We start from the raw sequence: 22075 nt of genomic DNA, 5'->3' as shown, positions 1-22075 counted from the left end.
AGGACAACCTATTATATTTCCAAGAACGGTTATACCTGCCCAGCACAGATTTACAGAAAAAGGTAATCTCTTGTTATCACGATTCTTTAATGGAAGGACATCCCGGTATGACCAAGACCTCGGAAAAGATCAAGCGCTACTTCTGGTGGCCGTCTTGGAAAAAAGATATCAGAGACTTTATAATGTCCTGTGGAGTATGCGCCCAAAACAAGAGTCAAAAGGAAAAACCAGCCGGCCTCTTACGCCCTATTGACATCCCGCCTCGCCCTTGGCATACGCTTTCTATGGACTTCATCACCGATCTACCTCCATGCTCCGGATACAATACGATCCTAGTAATCGTGGACCTATTCTCCAAGATGGCGCATTTCATTCCACTCAAAGGCTTACCAACAGCAGCAACTCTGGCTCGAGAATTTCTCGAAAACATCGTCCGACTGCACGGTTTTCCTTCAGTTCTAATTTCGGATCGAGGTAGTCAATTTATTTCTCATTTTTGGCGAAGTTGCTGTTGGTCGGCTCAAATTGATGTGAGACTTTCGACCAGCCACCACCCTCAAACCGACGGACAAACCGAGAGGACCAATCAAACTCTGGAACAGTATTTGCGCTGCATGCTACAACAAACTGAAAAAACTTGGAAAGATATCCTTTGGATAGCCGAATATGCCTACAATAACTCTGTCCACTCGGGAACTGGGAAGACCCCGTTTTTTCTTTTATACGGTAGTCACCCTCGAACCTCGGAGTTGGATCCACTCCAAGATCTTGGAACACCAGCCGTAGACCACCTGCATTCTACAATCACCCAAGCCTTTAAGGAAGCCGTTTCTCACCTTCAAAGGGCTAAAGAACAATACAAGAAAGGAGCAGACCAACATCGGAAGGAAGCCCCCCAATATCAAGTAGGAGATCAAGTCTGGTTATCCACCAAATATCTACCTCTAAAAGGACCACGCACATTCAACCCAAGATACCTTGGTCCCTATTCCATCACTACCATAGTAAATCCAGTAGCGGTCAAGTTGGACTTGCCCCCTCACATGAAGATACATCCGGTCTTCCACGTCTCTCTATTAAAACCCGTGCAACCTCAAACCCGACTAACTACATCTCCAAAACCTATTCCAGTTGATGGAGAACTCGAGTTTGAAGTCAAAAGCATCCTGGATTCCAAGATATCCAAATATAAACTATTTTACCTGATTGACTGGAAAGGCTACGGTCCCCAAGAAAGATCCTGGGAACCTGCAGAATATGTCAACGCGCCTCGTCTAATCAAAAGATTTCATCGAACATTTCCTAACAAGCCCAAACCCCCGGAGAAGCCCGGTTTGGGAGGGGCCTTGAGGGGGGGTGCTGTCATGATCTCTGCTTCCAAAAGATCAGGACTTGCCCGACTCCCTTGGAAGCAGACCCATAACCCCGGTTCCGAGTGCCAGCCAGTCCCAATTGGGACCTTTTGGACCCTGTCCTGGCGCCAGGCTCATAAAGATGCCCAGTCCCAGCGCTGGAAGCGCCGGGCTCATAATGCTTGGGTGGACTTACAGACCATGCTGCTTACTTACCTGCCAGTTGAACCCCTGATCCTCTTCTGTTTGGGACTACTTTTCCTGTTGGGTGGGGCAGGAGCCACTCCCTAGGTTCAGAACACTGGAACTCTTCTGGAAAGCAGGAACTCTTTTCTTACCTAGGCGTGGCTGTGGAAGGAGACACCTAAGCACTACAGGAGGCTATTTAAACCACACCCGATGGATGAATCTTGCTTTGCGTTATTCTGCATTCTCTGCAGCAGAACGCTCATCGTGTCTTCTGCTTCTGATCCTGGGCCTAAGGGAACAAAGGCTTACCATCCTGGAATCCAGTCTTCAGCAGCACCTGTAAAGACAAAGAAAGAACAGGTTAGCACTACGGTCTTCAGTGGCAGCGCATCTCTTACCTGGTCCATCGGCTGTCACCAACGCCTCGCGCTGCATTCCGGCATCTGAAAGACAAAGGCTTACCTAATCTTCGCATGCTCCGGAGGTCTTCGCACTGCATTCCGGCATCTGAAAGACAAAAGCTTACCAGCTCTTCGCACGCTCCGGAGGCCTTTGGCGCTGCATCCCGCATCTGAAAGACAAAAGACGGTGCGTTTAAAGACATTGGGCAACTTTATTTCTCACGTGCCATTACTCCTTCCCATGCCGAATCCAGTGGGTATTCCAGCACCCTTCAGCTTCTCTAAAGCTCCGAACTTGAACCTGCAAGACAAAAGGGACAGTTAGTGCGCATCGTGAAGCAGGCTACAAGCGCTTACTTACGTGCTTCCAGGCTCTTCTCCTCACGCGGGTTCGATCCTCAACTCTCATCAGCCCGCCATCCGCCATCGCCGGAACCCTGCAAAACAAGAGATATCATTACAAAAGACTTTTAAGACATTTGAAGTGCCCAGAACTTACCTTTCGTGCAGTTAACGACGGACAGCAGTCCTCTGAGGTCAAGAGGCCTGCACCCTTATCCAGTGAAGAAACTGGTTACGGCACCCTGCCCCGAGGCAGATGGAGAGCTCGACGTTCACTTACCTAAGACATCTTACTCTTCGAGTCAGACATACAGTACACAGAGGTCCAGCCCAAGAGCCAACCGTGTGTTACACATCACCTTTGAAGATACGGCATTCACCCAGTCAAGACCGGCGCCTCTGCGGGAATCAGGTGAGCGTTACAGCTTCTTCATCTTGATCCCAAAATGACACTTATCTTTGATACTTTCTTGATGCCTTATAGAATATCTGCATTCTCTCATCTCTGCATCTCTTCTATGCACGTCAATCTTGCTTTGTGTGACTTCACCATTCAGCTTTTCCATTCATTTGTCCTGTCTCTTCTGGAATTTCATTCAAATGACCATCATACTGTCTTGTATGTAGATATGGCTTTCTCAATGGGAACCTTGCTTCCCAGATTCTCCTAGGTATCAGTATTTTCATTGGTACTACGCGTGTTTCACACTCTGGCTCCCAATTTATAGGCACTATTAGCGAGGTGGTTGAGGTGGGTGTACTTGACTCCTTCTCTACAAGCTCTTCACTGCAAGTAGGGATAACTAAATTAATCAAGGGTGGTGGTAAACCTGTGCCACTATCTTGGATTGTAACGAGTAGCACATGTTAAGCAACAAGTTATTGTCTCAGGAAATTGTCCCGAGCCTTGTGCGTTTATCATATCGTATTCTCTTGCATAGGGCTGTTAATTGTTCTGTGGTCCCCCGTAAAGTAATTTTACCATCCCCCTTGCTATATGACATCCCCTCTGCATTCACTTGCGTACTCGTTGTCACCGCAGTAGGTACCTCCACATCTTTGTTGCAGGAAGTCATATAGTTTAGTTTCTTATTTGCACGCAGGTTATACACCATCCTCGTTGTCTTTGATTTGTTCACCATTTTAATCAGTCTGACCATAATTTAATCAGGTCTACCGCTACCCGCCCACACTGGTTTTCTCTTATTGAGCAGTCGGCTAGAGCACACGCCTGATAGAGAAACAGTCCAATTTGATTCCAACGTATCCCAAAAAAGCCACAACCAATCTTCCAACGTGACACTTACAGAGGCACTTGTCTGTGATAGTAATTAGTCAGAAATAGATTGTGTTTTTTTATAATATGACAGCCAGTGTTATATCCGCCCTGTGTCCCGCAACACGGTGACGCAGGGCATCTCAATAAAAGCCCTGCCCCCGCGGACGGGGAGCAGTTCCGGGCACAGTGACGAACAGAGTGTGGCGTGTCTCATTTCGCTCCCGCTGGAGCTGCGCCACTGATAAGGCCCTGCATGTTTTGTCTCCCCTCGCGCCGAGGCGCGGAGACAGGACATAACAATGGGGACGAGGGAAACAGAACCCAGCACACGCGCTCGACGCTCTGCCAGCTGTTGCTGACTCACGGCGACATGCAAAATTTTTGGACACCCGGTGGGGGGGGGCACACAAAACCCCCACCCACGAGAAAAAAAATATATATATATTTTTTCTCTCTTCCTCTCTCCTTTTTCCATGCCAATCGAGCTGCACTTCAAAACAAACACGGGCCACCGTCGGCTGGAGGGGACACACTCCCTAAGGACACCCATAGTGAAGTGCAACAACCATCCATTGCCTTCCAGGAGTCAGAGGCGCCACGGCACAGCGTGGGTGGCCTTCACACTTGCTCCATATTCGGGTGTTCAAGGCTACTGCACATGGTGAGCGCCTGGATCGACACAGCTGCCCATCCACCACAGTTTGAGACTTTCAACTTCTGAGGGGCACAGTCACCTGAGGAAAGGCATTAAGGTGAGGTGTGCATACCCCATTAAGACACAGTGAGGCCCTGCCATGGCGACCGGCACATCCACCCCCAGGCCCGACACGCCTTCTAGAATTGCGGCCAATCTGTCAATATCATCACCACAAGCTCGCCCACAAGGGAACTCCTCGGCAATGATTCAGCCATTTGATCCATTTACGGACCCATCATCAGTTGGCCCCCGGTGGCAGCTATGGATCCAAAAATTCGAAATGGCGATGGAATGCAAGGACATAACCACTGACAGGAAGATGAGATCGCACCTGTTGCTAAACGTGGGGGACGAAGTACTACGTATCTTTAACTCGCTAATCATTGATGATGGCCAGGACATCTACCAGCAAGCGAAGGATGCCCTGAAGGCTCATTTTCTCCCACAACTCAACCCTGATTATGAAACATTTATATTCTGCACCATTATTCAGGCAGAAGAGGAGACCTTGGATGCCTACCATACCCGACTGAGGAAGCTGGCAATATCGTGTGAGTTCACAAATGTCGAGAAAGAAATCCGAAGACAGCTCATCAACGGCTTCCAATCGGAGAAACTGAGAAGGATGGTAGTGAGTGAGAAGGGCATCTCTCTAACACGCATTCTGGAATTGGGTCGTCAAAGGGAACTGGCACATACCACGGCCGCCAACATGGGGGCGACTCTTCAAAAACTACAGTCTGCCCTTACGACAGCAATGGTGGCCCATGTCACCAACAGACAGTCCGCAAGGGATGAGGATGGTGGCAACTACGCATTAGCTAGGTGACAGCCACGAATCCCGGGACCAACGGAATGTGGATGGTGTGGTGGACCGCGACATGGACGGCGAAACTGCCCCGCACAAGGAACAACATGTGGGGCATGTGGCAGAAAGGACCACTATGCTAAGGTGTGCCGGTCATCGGGCACCCTGCTGCTGCCCCTGAATACTCCCCAAGAGAAGAGCGGGACCAAGAAAAAGAAGCAAGCCAATGCAAGGCGAGTCAAAACGACAAACTCTTCGACTAAGGAAGAAGAGGATGATGTCACCGGGACCCAACATGAATCCAGCAGGGAACAGTGGAAAAAAGGGAGAAAAGTCTACTAGGTGTCAGCCCTGGATCAGGGACATGCGACGCAAAAAGAAAAGGCTCCGGAGGCACAAATGCCAGGTCACTCTCCAAAACCAGCAGGTATGGATGACCATTGACACGGGAGCGTCCGTAAATGTTATGCCAAAGAAGCACATTTCAAACACTGCAACCACAACCAGATCTGAAGAACACAGACACTTTACTGTTTGCGTATGGCTGTAGAAAGCCCCTACCGGCGATTGGCAGATTCCGCACCACCCTCAGCCATGGTGAAAACAGGCTACCGTCAAGACTCTACATCGCAAATGTAGGGATCGAATGCCTTCTGAGTGGGGATGCGGATGAAGACCTAGGGCTAGTCAAGTTTGTCTGTCACGTGAAGGAAGCACAAGAGGTCGAGAAGATCCTGGCACAGTATCCCAACCTACTAAACGGGATAGGGTGTTTGAAAGGAAAGACAATCAAGCTCCACATAGACGAGTCGGTCCAGCCAAAGGCCGTAAAACACAGGAGAACCCTGTTCCACATGCGTGAACAAGTGGAGAAAGAACTTAAAGCATTGGAAGAAGCAGGCATAATAGAAGACGTAACTAGGCCGACACCATGGGTTTCCCCGATGGTGGTCACAAAAAAACCCAAACAGCAGGGAAAGTCCGGATTTGTATAGACATGCGTCTCCCGAACACTGCAATGAAGCGGGAGCACCACATCACACCTACGCTTGACGAAATCGTGGCTGATCTCACCGGGTCACAAGTCTTCTCCAAGGTTGATCTGAAAGCAGGATACCACCAGCTCAAGCTGCATAAGGACTCTCGATACATAACCACTTTCTCGACACACCTGGGCTTACGGAGATATAAACGTCTAAGCTTTGGGATCTCGTCGGCTGCCGAAGTTTTCCAACAGACTATTCAGGAGGTCATCCGGGACATACCAGGTGTCCTAAATGTGAGTGACGATATCCTGATCCATGCTCAGGACAGAGAGGAACACTTGAGGAGACTGCAGACGCTCCTGGGCAGACTAGAAGACGCTGGGTTAACCATTCACAAAGAAAAATGTGAATTCTTCAAAACGGAAATATCTTTCTTTGGCTACAAGTTCAGCAGCTCTGGCATCTCCCTGGACCCCCAGAAGGTTGCCGACATACAGGCTGCGAGTCCGCCGATGACACCAACCGAAGTGCGCAGCTTCCTGGGGATGGCCACATACTGTGGGAGGTTCATCCGTAACTTGGCCACTCTCTCTGAACCCCTGCGAGAACTTACCAAGCTTAACACAAAGTGGGAATGGGGGCAAGCGTGTCAGGAGGCTTTTGAAAACATCAAAGAGTTGCTGTCCATCGACACAAAGATGGCATACTACGACACCGAGCTCCCAACAGAACTATTTGTGGATGCGAGCCCTGTCGGCCTAGGGGCCATCCTCATGCAAGGCACCAAAAAAGGGGTTAGAGGCCCATTGCATACAGGTCAAGAGCCCTCACAATGACAGAGCAGCGATACTCGCACATTGAGAAGGTGGCAATTGCCGTACTGTGGGGGTGTCGTCATTTCCACCTCTATCTCTATGGCAGAAGATTCACGGCAGTTACGGATCACAAACCCCTGTTGCCTATCTTCATGGGGACAACCTCTCACCCGCCGGCCAGAATAGCCAAATGGCTGTTGCACTTCCAGCAGTACAATTTTGAATTGGCCTATCAGCCGGGAAGTGGAAACCCAGCGGACTTCCTCTCAAGACACCCTCGAGCGGTGACTCCACAAGAAGTCCAAGTAGCCAAAGACACCGAGGAACATATCTGCCAGGTTGTGCGGGCCATGAGGCCAAAGGCTGTCAGCATCGAGGACATTGAATTGGAAACACACAAGGACCCGTGCTGTGACCTGGTGAAGGATGCCATCATCTCAGGCGATTGGAAGTCCTTCATGAAGAACACCCACAACAGGACAGCGGAAGCAAAGGCGTTCCTCACAGGGATATTCACCATACGACAGGACCTGTCGATCACAGAGCAAGGACTGCTGCTCAGGGGAAATCGCATTGTCATCCCGTCGAGCCTCCAGGACAGAATAGTGGCATTAGCCCATGAAGGCCACCAAGGGATGGCTTGGACGAAGGCTCGAATCCGGCACCGAGTGTGGTTTCCACAGATAGACGAGAAGGTCGAAAGGCTAATAAACACCTGTCTACCCTGCCAGATAACTGGAGCTCCATCGGATCCAGAACCGATCCAGTCAACGGAACGTGGCCTTGGTAGATGGGATGCAATCAGCATCGGCTTTTGCACGCTACAAGAAGGCCTTTACCTCCTGGTGGCCATTGACGATCACTCCTGATATCCTGAAGTCAAGGTAGTTGAATCCACGGCAGCGGAAGTGGTAATCCCCACCATGGAGTAGATGTTCGCAACACGTGGACTACCCACACGAATCAAGAGTGATAACGGCGCACCATTCCAAGGGGAGGAGTTCAAACAATACCTGCAGGACCTAAACATAAGGTACCATCACATCATACCAAGGTGGCCCCAGGCGAATGGGGATGTAGAACGGTTCATGAGGACACTCAACAAAGTGCTGAGGCTATTAAGAGCAAATGCCAGCCCGTGGAAGGTCGACCTGTACCGTTTTCTGCGAAACTACCGGGTCAACCCTCACAGCACGACGGGTATCCCACCAGCCGACCTGATGTTTGGCACCGTCATAAAGTCTTCCATTCCACATCACCCCAGCAGGAGCCCGGACCGTTTTGACAAGGAGCGCACCGAAAGAAGGAGAACGGGGGCCAATGCACACATGAGTGCCAAGAGGAGGTCGAAGCCATCCGACCACCAGGTGGGCGACCAGGTGGTCATGCTGCGAATCCGACAAGGTCCAAACTGGACTCCCGCTACGATTTGTTCCCATGGACTGTCAGTGAGAAACAAGGGACCATGATAACTGTAAAGAGAGGACGCCGACAGGTGACACGAAATGCGTCGTGGTTCAAGGCAGTGCCACTCAACCTGTGGAATGATGCCGAGTGTCACCAAGAAGATGAAGAACCCCAGTTGAACGAAGGAGACCCCGCTCACCTTCAGGAGGAGGTAGAAGTGGGTGACAGTACGTGGGAGCAGTGGAGCGAACCGGACATGGGTGAGCCGGACATGGAAGGTGAGGCGCCCAGTGAGACACTGGGGCCCAGCCCCAGAAGGGGGCGATATGGTTTAAGAACTGCCACCAAGCCGCCTGCTCGGCTCAAAGACTATGGGCCTCATTACACGGTAGGTGGTAAGGGTTTACCGGTACCGGTACCAGTGAGGGCACCGGTACCGGTAAACCCTTACCACCTTACTACGAGGTCCCTTTGCAGGACCCGACCTTAACGGCTGGTGTAGACCAGCCGTTAAAGTTGGGACCCATAAAGGGACCTTGGTGCTAATTACGGTACCACAATTTGCGGTACCATAATTAGCCCCTTCCCCATTCCCATTGAGTCCTATGGGGCAAAAATGGGAATGGGGAAGGGCCATGGAGAAAGGGGGAATTACCGCCACGCCAACCTTGGAATAGGGTGGCAATTCCCCTTTCCTCCATGGTAGTACCGGTATGGTACCGGCGCCAACCATGGTGCTAATAGCACCATGGTTTACCGCCTACCGTGTAATGAGGCCCTATGTGTGGTAGTCTGCCCCATTAGAACTGTAAGAGGGGAGACACCCGGAGTTTTTGTAGTTTTAAGTGTCTGCATAATGGTATTTGATATGTTTTGTCTAAATGTTAAGTTAAAATGAAGGAGGAATGTTATATCCGCCCTGCGTCCCGATAAAAGCCCCGCCCCCGCGGAGCAGTTCCGGGCACAGTGACGAACAGAGTGTGGCGTGTCTCATTTCGCTCCCGCTGGAGCTGCGCCACTGCGGCCTACTGATAAGGCCCTGCACGTTCTGTCTCCCCTCACGCCGAGGCACGGAGACAGGACATAACAGGCAGAATATCTTTTCCAGCAAGCTTGCAACCGTTCAGCCACGCTCAGGGCACTGATTAGAAGCTGTTCCAAAGTGCAGTTCAAGTCAAGTGCTTGGTATAGCAAAACGGCAAGATACGAAGGGGCGGAGCTCTTGTTAAACACTAGGTTATAAATAAATTAAACACGCCTTACTGTAGCTTGCTGTCAGCGTGCACACGGATGACAGTCTTCCTGATTTCCACAGCTAGCACTCCCAATCTCATTGATGATGTCAGTCACCGACACTGCACTGCCTCCTATGCTGCTTGCCGCCTTTACTTTTTGAAGTCCAATTGCCATGGCCTAAGGAACATGAAAAAACACTGCAGCACACCGCTACACTCCGCGACATTTTGAGTTTTTATGTGAAAAGCACCTCCATCATGATAGTAGGAACTGGAGACAGACTCAGTGCTGTCAGTTTTCTCACGAGAACACATTGCGGCACACATTTTGACTTTATGTCAGAAATCGAGCTGTAATGCACAAGGGAATCAAGTCAAGTAACGTGGCAAAGAAGAAATACATCAACCTGCGCTCTGTTAATTGTCGCTGTAGTGTCTTTCAGTGCTCCATCCCACAGTTTGCACAGGATCAGACCCGGGTTTTCGTTACGGGCAGATTGCGGCTAATGGAGTGTTGGAGGTTGCCGTGGAAACGCTGGCACCCTCTGTACACTCTCAATTCTCACTGCACGCTCAGAGTGGGGTCACGTGACAACAAACATGTAAACTGCGTTTGATTCCTGCTCAGGCGCTTCTGATTGAGTGAAGTTGCTGTGTTATCTTGCTTAGGAACCTTGTGAATTCTCGTTACCGAACCTTGCTTTGTACCAAGACTACTTACGCTCTGCCCCTTGTTGATTCCTGGTTCCCGTTGATGACTGCTGCTACGTACTTTGGTCTGCTTTGCTTCATGACTCCAACTACTGAGACATTCACGTACCGCTCTAGACCCAGATCGCCTCTCCTGGATTTCATGATTTTGTACCGTTTACAGCTGCCTGTTGCCAAACTACTTATTCTACATTGGATTGCCTGCCTTACATTTTGTTGCATTACCCAGCCCGCCTGTTACCAAACTTGTTTCTCTCCTTGGATTGCATCCTCATGTCCTCCTGAATATATGCACGGACTAGAGACTAACTGCAGTGCGTTGCCTTCCACCCTTAGCCGTCCTCGTGCCGTTGGTTCCGGTGGCCCGAACTGGAACTGGAGACTGAGTGCCACCATAGGTCTAGGCGTCCTCGTGCCGTCGGGCCAGTTCTTTTTTCTCCATCGTTCTGCGATCTTTGGGAGAACCTCTTGGATCATAACTTCCTGAACACCTTCCCAACGGTAAGCTTACTGCATATCCTACCTTTCTACTGTTCCTTGCTTATTGCCATTAGCCTAAGCATTCCTGCCTCTGTTGCAGAGTCACTGCTGACCCAGACCGAGGGTTTACTTCCCTGGCTACAGATAACTGTTAATCACCATTAGGTTGGTTTTCCCTCTGATCTGTACTCTGTATCGGTCTTGTACCTTGGTTAACACTGACAGTGCCTTTTTGTCTTTTCTTCTACAGACTACGGTCTACGGTTTGGTGTTCCATATTCCCGCTAATAGATTCCTCTGCGTGTTCTACCACTCAGAGGGGTACATTGGTTAGAAGAACTCGTTGGCTACTCTATGAGCTTAACAGCCTCAGGGTTGACAGGTTCTGACAAAATCAGAAGCCATTATGGATGCCAACGAGATCTGGCTATGTGTCATGCAATTGGCGGCAGACCTGTGCATCGATATGGTTGCTGCACACAATGCCACACAGCACCACATTGATGATCTTCAGGCAGCTATTCTCCTGGCGGGGCATCATCGCCCCCACGGCATTAGCCTCTGGTTCTGGTGCGCAGCCACCTAGACAGGAACAGGGTCCGGTATACATGACGGCTCAATTTCCTCTGGCTCAGCCAGAGAGGTTCCCCGGGGACCCTAAAATGTTTCGGATGTTCCTGAACCAATGCCAGCTTCATTTTGTATGTCGCCCTGATTCTTTTCCAGATTCCACTACAAAGGCAGCTTTCGTACTCTCCCATTTGGTGGGCACGGCCGCAGCCTGGGCCAATCCACTACTCGAGGAAGGCAGTCATATGTTATATGACTGCGATACGCTGATCAATGCCATTATCAAAGTCTTTGATACACGCTACAAAACCCAATCAACAGATCTGGAACTTTTAGGTCTGCAACAGGGCGATTCCATGTTGTTATCTTACCTGGCAAAATTCAACCAGCTAGTGACCGAGACTGGTTGGCCAGACGACAAGAAGGCCTCTTTGTTTTATAAAGGTCTATCAGAAACTCTCAAGGACACTTTAGCTACGGTACCAGTGGTACCTACTGCTTTTTCCAAGCTCCTCAACCTCGTTTCTACAGATCGACGCTAGGAGGGCCGAAAGGAAGGGGGAACGCAGGACACAGGTCCCCGTTTCTTTGACCCTAGCTGGTGCCACTCCTGGAAACACAGAACCTATACAAATAGGGGCAGTACAGGGCCCATTATCCTCCAAGGAGCGAGACCAGCGGTTTGGGGTTCTCCAAATCATCAGTTGCGATCTTGCCCAAAGAATCCTAAGAAACAAGGAAACTCAGAAGCCCGGCAATAGAGGAAGTCCAATTGCTGAGCCCGTTGTCCACGGACTCTGTTGTTTCTGCATTCACGATCTCACCCGATTTATGCTCTCTTCTGGTTCTGCATGGACAGTAGGGGCTGTTTAGGATTCAGGAGTTATGGGTAACTACATCGACACCCAATATGTCCAAGATATCGGCATTCCTGTTGTTCCCAAGGCTCATCCCGAGCTGGTCAATGCCGTTAAGGGAACCACCCTAATCTCCGGTTTAGTGACTGAATGCACTGTGGGGATCGAGATGACCATTGACCCCGGCCATACAGAAACCATATGTTTTGATCTACTAGCGGCACCGCAGTTCAGATTTATTCTTGGTTTACCTTGGGCACCGCAGTTCAGATTTATTCTTGGTTTACCTTGGGCACCGCAGTTCAGATTTATTCTTGGTTTACCTTGGTTAACCTTGCACAATCCCAGCATTACCTGGCAGTCAGGGGCTGTGGATTTTTGTTCTGATTACTGCAAATCCGCTTGCCTGGGCTCAGACCACTCTCCTTGCAGTCCTTGTCACCCGCTGATTAGTGTTGCTTCCACCGTTGGAGCAGTCATGGCCGCTTCGTTACCCAAGGAGTACGAGACATTCAAGGATGTGTTTGATGCAAAGGGAGCCGAAGAGTTGCCGCCGCATCGGACCTATGATTGCCCCATTGATTTGATCCCGGGGCAAGAATACCTTTGTGCTGTGTTTATTCCTTGACTGTAAAGGAGGACGTTATCTTGAAGGAATAAATAGATAAAGCCCTGAGTACCGGCTTCATTCGCCCTTCACGTTCGCCAGCTGCGTCTCCATTGTTCTTTGTGCCTAAGAAAGAGGGGACATCAGGCCCTGTATAGACTACCGCGCTTTAAACGCAGTTACAATACAAAATCAGTACCCAATACCATTGACTTCAGTATTATTAGATCAGTTGTGTTCTTCATGATCTTCACTAAATTGGATCTCCGGGGTGCATATAATCTTGTTAGGATTCATCAAGGAGATGAATGGAAAACCACGTCCAAGACCCGTTACGGTTTGTACAAGTACTGCCTCATGCCATTCGGGCTTTGCAACACCCCTGCTACATTTCAGCATTTCATTAATGAAATTTTTCGTGATATGCTCAACCAATTTCTTGACGATATATTGATTTACTCCCCTTCTCCTGAGTCCCTCGTTAAGCATGTATCAGCAGTGCTGCAACGTCTATGAGAAAACCATTTGTACGCAAAATTGGAGAAATGTATCTTCTATGTTACAAGCGTGGAGTACTTGGGGTATGACACCACCAATAAAGGGGTTTGCATGAGTTCCTCCAAGGTGAAGGCTGTGTTGGACTGGCTGATCCCAAAGGACCTGGAAGCCCTACAATCATATTTGTGTTTCGCCAACCTTTATAGGAGGTTTATAAGAGCCTTTTCTAAGAATGTAGCTCCACCCACCACTTTGCCAAGCAACAAGACGGTTTTCAGATGGAACGACACAGCCCAACATGCATTTTATGCTCTCAAAGACGCCTTCACGACCGCCCCAGTTTTACGACATTTGGATCCAGCGTTGCCATTTGTGGTGGAGGCAGATGTCTCTGATGTCGCTTTGGGTGTGGTCTTGTCACAATCATGTATTGATACCAGTGAACTGCATCCAGTGGCCTTTCACTCCCGTAAGTTAACCCCTTATGAGAGAAACTATACGATCACAGAGAAAGTACTACTAGCCGTTCGAGACGGCTTTTTGGTTTGGTGACACCACATCTTGGGAACGGTCCGGCCCATACAATACAGGTTTACACAGTCCACCGCAAACAGTTAGCGCTGCAGTCGGTTAAGTGCTCTACAGGTCCCCACACCCGTTGGCATGAATTATTTTCGATGTTCCATTTCGTTATCACATATCGCCCTGGAACCTTGCATTCGAAGGTGGATGCATTGTCTCGCATTCATGGTTCCAATACGCAGCATACAACGGATGAGGCTCTCCTTCTTTTGCATCAGGTGGTGTGTGGTTGTGTTTTACAACCTCCCCTGAAATCTGCTATTCAAGATTGGGTTCGATCGAAACCATCAGAAATCACAGACTACAACATGGATATGGTCCAGGAACTACCCTACGTACAAGGTCGTATATATCTGCCAGACGCTAAGACAAGTCAAACCGTTTGGCATAGGTGCCACAAATCCAAGATTGCAGCTCACACTGTTCAGGAGAAGACTCTGGAGCTGTTGAAACACTGGCATTGGTGGCTGTCTATAAACTGGCATGTATTGGCCTATCTTACTTCTTGTGCTGTCTGTGCTGTCTGTGCGCAAAGTAAGAGTTCCCACGCTAAGCCCATGGCTCTCCTACGTCCCTTACCTGTTTCCGATCATCCATGGATTATATCGATGGATTTCATCTTTGATCTTCCTGTTATTTGCTGTCATGATACGGTGTGGGCTGTCATTGATTATTTCACCAAGATGGCATTGTTCATACCCTGCCGTGGTCAACCCTCAGCCACTGTTTTAGCTGACATGTTCTCACGGCATGTGTTTCAGTTCTTTAGTTTGCCAGACATTATCATCTCAGACAGGGGGACCCAGTTTACTTCCCATTTTTGGCGGTCTCTTACGGGCTCTTTGGGTATTGATGACAGGTACTCTAGTGCCTACCATCCCCAGACAGACGGACAGACAGAATGCGCTAACGCGACACTGGAACAATATTTACGCTGTCTCATACTCCAACACCAGGATACCTGGCTGTCTGTTTTGGCAATGGCGGAATTTGCCTACAACAACTCCCTCCATACCTCCACAGGCTCATCCTGATTCTTCGCTCTTTATGGCCGTCATCCTTTCTCTCTTCCCTTGCATCTGATGGTTTCTCAGACTAATCCTGCTGCTTGTGTTCAGGACTTAGCAAGGCTGCGTAACAACATCCAGCATCAACTGCTTACTGCGCAAGCTGGAACCAAACTGATAGCAGATGCTTGCTGGTCCCCGGCTCCATACTATCAAGTCGGGATGAAGGTGTGGTCTCTATGAAGAACCTTCGGATACCCGGCCGTAAGGCCTTGAGGCCTCAGTTCATCGGTCCATACCCGATCACAAAACTGATCAATCCTATAGTCATTCGGTTGAAACTTCCTGCCTGGTGGAAGGTCCATCCTGTTTTTCATTTGTCCTTGGTCAAAACTTTCCACCCATCCATGCGGCTTGTTACCCCTCTGCGTCCGTTTTCAGAACAGGGTTCGGACGAGTATGAGGTCAACTGTATTCTTGACACCAAGATCCGCAACGGGGTACGCCTGTATCTCATAGATTAGAAGGGCTATGGTCCTGAGGATCACACGTGGGAACCCACTGAACATATCCATGCCCCTGGTCTCCTCTCATGTTTTTGGTTATCCCGGAGAGAGGGGGTTTCTTTGAGGGAGGATGTTGTCAGGAATCGAGCTGTAATCCACAATGGAACCAAGTCACGTAACGTGGTAAAGAAGAAATGCATCAACCTGCGCTCTGTTAATGGTCACCGTAGTGTCTTTCAGTGCTCCATGCTGCGGTTTGCACAAGATCAGAACCGGTTTTCGTTATGGGCAGATCACAGCTAATGGAGCATTGGAGGTTGCTGTGGAAACGCTGGCACCCTCTGTATGCTCTCAATTCTCATGGCTCGCTCAGAGTGGGGTCATGTGACAACAAACATTTAAACCACATTTGATTCCTGCTCAGGCTCCTCTGGTTGAGTGAAGTTGCTGTGTTATCTTGCTTAGGAACCTTTTGAATTCTGGTTACCAAACCTTGCTTTCTACCTGGACTTCTTACGCTCTGCTCCTTATTGATTCCTGCTTCCCCGTTGACGATTGCTGCTACGTACTTCAGACTGCTTTGCTTCACAACTCCAACTTCTGAGACACTCACGTACCGCTCTAGAACCGGATCGCCTCGCCTGGATTTGCTTTGCTTCATGATTTTGTACTGTTTACAGCCCGCCTGTTGTCGCTGTTCTACATTGGATTGCCTGCCTTACGTTTTGTTGCATAACTCAGCCCGCCTGTTACCAAACTTTTTTCTCTCCTTGGATTGCATCCCTACGTCCTCCTGAATATATACACGGACTAGAGACTACCTGTAGTGCATTGCCTTCCACCCTTAGCCGTCCTCGTGCCGTCGTTTCCGCTGGCCTGAACTGGACTGGAGACTGAGTGCCACCATAGGTCTAGGCGTCCTCGTGCCGTTGGGCCAGTTCTTTTTTCTCCATCGTTCTGCGATCTTTGGGAGAAAATCTTGGATCATAACATCCTGAACACCTTCCCAACTGTAAGCTTACTGCATATCCTACCTTTCTACTGTTCCTTGCTTATTGCCATTAGCCTAAGCATTTCTGCCTCACTGCTGACCCAGACCGAGGGTTTACTTCCTTGTCTAAAGATATCTGTTAATCACCATTAAGTTTGGTTTTCCCTCTGCTCTGTACTCTGTATCGGTCTTGTACCTTGGTTAACACTGACGGCGCCTTTTTGTCTTTTCTTCTACAGACTACGGTCTACGGTTTGGTGTTCCATCTTCCTGCTAATAGATTCCTCTGCGTGTTCTACCACTCAGAGGGGTACATTGGTTAGAAGAACTCGTTGGCTACTCTACGAGCTCAACCGCCCTAAGGTCGACGGGTTCTGACACTTTAACATCTGCACCCAGATGCCGTCTCTGCCCAGTCTTATGTTTAAGTGAGCATTAAAAATGATCAAATCAAATATGAGGTGCTGCAGCGCAGAGGACACTTACTGAACTTTGTTCTATGCACCCTGTTCTCCTCTTTTGTCTCTTTCACCATCAATTCTAAGCTATGATGCACTTAATTTGCATTAAAGTTAACGCAGGGCCAAACTCAACCTTTCATCCTTCTGAGGTCGATGAATGAGCACCACACACAGTAGGTAATAATAAGCAGCGCTCAGATGAGAGATACAGATGCTCTATATAAAACGCAAAATGATTATTATTATTATTTGGTATTGTATAACTCTTTTTTGGGAGAAACGAGTATCAAGCACGTAGAGCACCCCACATTCAAATGAAGTTGTGGATAAAAGATGCTCAGAAAAGTTCCTGATAGCTCTGCCATGGAATTTATACAAAAGCATGCCCCTTGTTCTATTCTAACAGAAGCTGATAATGCAGTCATGGACCAAAGTGGTTTGTGTCCACACGCACAAGTGAGGCAAATACTGCTTTCCCAGAACTTGCAAGGTTTGGGCTGATTCAGTCACATGTCAGAATTATCTACGTATGAGATTACTGCTACTCAAACCCCATCTATCTTTCTGGGAGAGTTTTCTTCCATGTTTAGCGTATGGGAAGCAGTCCCCTCTTTAAAACTATTATTAGTTTAAGTCCACTTATCTCACGTGTACATTAATTATAAATGCAACCACACTGCGCAGAACAATCAAAATATAATCAAATGGAGATTTTTGGTCTACAAATAGTAAAGTCTTTAATATGCTGAGCACAGCTGACACATGTTTCGACCTCACAGTCCTCATCTAGGCTGTTTTGAAAAACGATGTAATGCATTGATTCAACATATACATCCAGTGATACACATATTACCAGTGAAGAGACATCAATTGGCATCAACAAGGACCCGAGAGCACAGACAACAGGTCTGTCAAAGTGGTACACATATTCATCATTATATTGAATTGAAACCAATCCAGACAAAAGTGAACAAGATATGCATCAGACATTCCTTTGGAGGATTCATCAAAAAACAGAAATGGAACAGAAATTACAATGGGTCAAATCCAACCCAAAAAACAAGAAGGAGGACAAAATTAAAAATTAATAGAAGGGGGCTGTGGGGGGAGAGAAAAACGCCAATACAGAATTAAATCATTTCAAATTGTATCTAGATAGTATGTTGTGCGCAATTAGGTGACATTGTGAACCATGTATTATAGACCAAGATAAGAAATAATACAGATTTCCCATATTAATGTTATACAAAGTCAAGATTTTATTAAAGACATGGGGCCTCATTACGACCCAGGCGGTAAGTTACCGCCTGGGCCGTGACTTTACCACCATGGCGTAAACTACGTTTACGCCATGGTGGTTAGCGGACTTACCGCCCCATTCCGACCTTGGCGGGGCGGTAAGTCCCCAATCCCCATTTACCCTTCCCCATTCCCATTTTTGCCCCATAGGGCATAATGGGAGTGGGGAAGGCGTTAATTACGCCACCGTAAATTACGGTGGCGTAATTAACTCCATGGTCCCTTAGCGCCATGGATTTTAACACCTGCTAAAAGCAGGTGTTAAATCCGCCATGGCGCTAAGGGACCTCGTACTCAGGCGGTAAGGGTCGGCGCTGTTTACGCTGCCGTAAAACCCTTACCGCCTGAGTGGTAATGAGGCCCATGGAGGCGAAGGATTATGCTTTCTTACTTTACTCAAAACTCGAGCAGCATATACAATATATAACAGTTCAACGCATAAAAGAATAATACATCCAAAAACGACATATCCCAATAAAGTCTTTTGTGTGTAGTTCATTCTTTTTATGTCTGTGAAACGATAAACCACGTGACTCCTTCTACCAGTCACAACATACACTATCCCTTATCATCCACCACAATTCCGTGTCCTTCCTCTTTCTTTGTCTGTGTTCAACTTTAACTTAACCTTGCGTCCCAACCGGTAAATGCTGTATTTCTCGACCTTTATTTATATATGTTATTTATTTGGATTTATAAAGCGCCCATCTGCCCGGAGACATCGTGGCGCTGTTACAGGCTATTCACTTGATGACACAGTACAGATAATTCTTAGGCAGTGGTAAAAGTACAATATCACAGTGTTGAAGGTTTCCCAAGGTTACAGAGGAACGGTCTTAGTAGCAGTCCATTTGGCAAATAGTCTAGTTGAATAGATTTGTTTTTAGCACCTTCCTGAAAGTTGTGAGGGATTCTTCATTTCTTAAACTGAGTGGGAGCGCATTCCAGGCTTTTGCTGCTAAGACTTCAAAACTTGTGCCGCCAGCTTTGGCTCTGTTGAAGGCTGGGACGGAGAGCAGGTGAGCGTATTGGTCACGTTTTGGTCTGTATGCCGGGGCCTGGTGAATTCTTTCTGCTAGGTATGGCAGCGCTGTCTGGACAAGGCATCTGTGGGTGATCGTAAGGGCCTTAAATGTAATGCGTTCCTTTAAAGGGAGCCAATAGGTGTCTTTTCTTGCCTGTGTGATGTGCTCTCTCCTAGGGATGCTTAGGGTGGCTCTAAGGGCGCTGTTCTGTGCCATTTGTAGTCTGTTAATGTTATTTGCAGAAGTGCCTAGGAATAAGATGTTACAGTAGTCAAGGTTTGCGCCAATTGTGGCTCTAGCGATGTTAAGGCGATTTGGTGATAGGTGAGGTTTTACTGCATTTGTGATTTTAGTAGTAAGTGCGGCTGAGGATGAGATGGCACTGACTTGTCAGTCCATTGATAAGGTGAAGTCCAGATATACACCAAGAGTTTTCACTGCAGTGGCGGCTATGCTAATTGAGTTCTCAATAGTGAAGGAACTGTATTTGTCGTCTAGTTTTTTTTTAGGGATTCTTTTGGCCTACCAGTAGGATTTCTGTCTTTTCTCCATTTAAACAGAGACCCTTGGCTACCATCCACACCTGGATGTGTGCATAGGTTTTATGGAGGGTGTCGAGGTCTGGTTCATAGATGACCTTCTATTCTTCTTCATGTTCCCTCATTCATCATCTCTGTTCCTGAAAAGCAATCCAAATAAACAGTCTGAGCCTAGGTGAAGTAGGGTGGGCAATTGTTCCAATACCTTAATCTGCATCACTAACATATACCTTATATTATAAACATTAACATTTAGTCACCAACTTAAAACAACTGTTCAACCAATGTTACATTTTCATACGATGATTACTCGGGTGGGATAATCCTTCAACTACATGTCTTTAATAGAATCTTGACTTTCTATAACGTTAGTATGGAAAATCAGTATTTATTTGTCAAGACTGGAGGCTCGGATTATGCTTGTTCAAAGCTTACCTACCACCAAAGCAGACATTCCTTCTATGGGTCTGAAATAAAATTGTTTAAATGTTGATTCCTTAGACCAGTCTGCTGCTTTCAGGATGTCCTCCAATCTAACTCCTGCATTACAGGCCTAAGATGTCATGGCCCCTCTAATAGAATGCACCCTGTACGAGCCAGTGTCAATGCCTGCCTGCATCATGCACCATCTAACCCATCTGGCTAATGTTGGTTCCACAAATCCCTTGATGGGTTTCCTCAGAGATATGAACAGCTGCGATACACCTGCGGTCCTAAGCGTATTCGCCATTTCCTCATACTTCTTTAGACACCTGACGGGGCATAACCTAGGCAGGTCTGGAAAGGCTGAATATGCCATCGATTTGATACCTGTTTTAGTTCTCTTCCTAACCTGAAAAGTGACCCCCTCTGAGTTAAACGATTTCTTGTCTATGTCAAGTGCTCTCACATCTGAAACCCTCTTGCAGGAATTGATGCAGAGCAGTGTGGTGAGTTTTGCCGATATTGCCTTCCTAGTTAATCTTTCATTATCCAGCCAGCTGATGAACATATTTAGGACTAAATTCACATCCCAAGTGTGAATGTACCTGAGTAATGGAGGCGTCAATAGCCTCACTCCTCTGAGGAGTCTACATTTGAGTAGGTGTTCTCTCACCGCTGCATTCTCTATTTTCGGGTGTCCGGCTGGTATGGCCGATCTACACGTATTTACCATTCTGTATGCCTTGTCTTGTGCCACTAGGACTGCTAAAAAATGTACAATCTGCGTGACATCTACTCTATTGGGATAAATGTGCCGTGCCACACACCAGCTAGTCCACCTTACCCAGGCCAGCCTATAGGCCTTCTTGGTGCCTGGCGGCCATGCTTCCTCAATATATTTTGCAGTGTCTCCCGATAGTCCTGGCTTCTGCCAGGCGCCTCGGAAATTGCCCAGGCGATCGGTTTCAACTCTCGTACCTGGACCAGTTGGAGAAGGTCCCGGAACCACACCTGACTCCTCCAGTCTGGCGTTATCAGTATCATCGTTGCCTCCTCCCTCTTGACCTGGGCTATCGTTCTTCTGATCATAGGGAATGGGGGAAAGGTGTATTCCTTGTCCGGTCCCCACATTTGAAAAAACGTGTCCGTTGCCACCGCTGCTGGATCGGGCCTGCAGCTGAAAAATCACTCCAGCTGTCTGTTCGGTCAGTATGTAAACAGACCCGTCCTGCATGGGCCTCTCAGTATCATCAAGGACTCAAAAACTATCTTGTCTAGTTGCCAGTCGCTGGCGTCCCTCAGATTCTTGAGTTCCAGTCTGCTATTACATTCTGCAGGCATGGGAGATATTCTGCTGTGACGCTGATCTTGTTCTACAGGCACATGTGCCAGAAATCTTTCGGCAACTCTGCTAACAACCTGGACTTTGTCCCCCTAGCCTGTTTATGTATCGTACTGCTGAGATGTTGTCCATCTTCAATAGTACGCAACAGTTCACCTTGTCCTGTGCCCAGCATCTCACCATGAAAGACCCCGCCAGTAGTTCCAGTCAATTGATGTGGAGCTCTAGTTCTTCTCCCGACCACCTGCCTCGCGTTGTCAGATCTCCGCACTGAGCCCCCCAGCCCCAGCGGCTGGCATCTGATCCTTTAACTAGGTCTGGGGACGAGCTAAATATCGCTCTCCCGTTCCAGGCCTCCATGTGGTTGAACCACCACCACAGCTCCGTTCTCGCTTCCGCAGAGATTGGCACCTTTTGTTCGTAAAACAACCCTCAATGCAATGGTCCCGGAAAGATCACTTGAATGGATGAAGCTAGTCTTACCATCAGTCTGGCTAAATCTCTGAGAGATAGTTCCTATTTCGCAATTATCGAGCTGATCTCCTTCTTGATTACATTCACTTTGTCCATGAGCAGGCTGAGCGTGGCTGTTTTCGTGTCTATGTCAAACCCAAGGAACTCGATCGACTGTACCGGTTCTAACACAGGTTTCTCCCAGTTTATCAG

Source organism: Ambystoma mexicanum, chromosome 8 (assembly GCF_040938575.1).
Source record: "Ambystoma mexicanum isolate Mex_15411 chromosome 8, UKY_AmexF1_1, whole genome shotgun sequence".
Taxonomy (NCBI): domain Eukaryota; kingdom Metazoa; phylum Chordata; class Amphibia; order Caudata; family Ambystomatidae; genus Ambystoma; species Ambystoma mexicanum.
The sequence above is the reverse complement of the archived record's forward strand: the minus strand, read 5'-3'. Positions refer to the sequence as shown.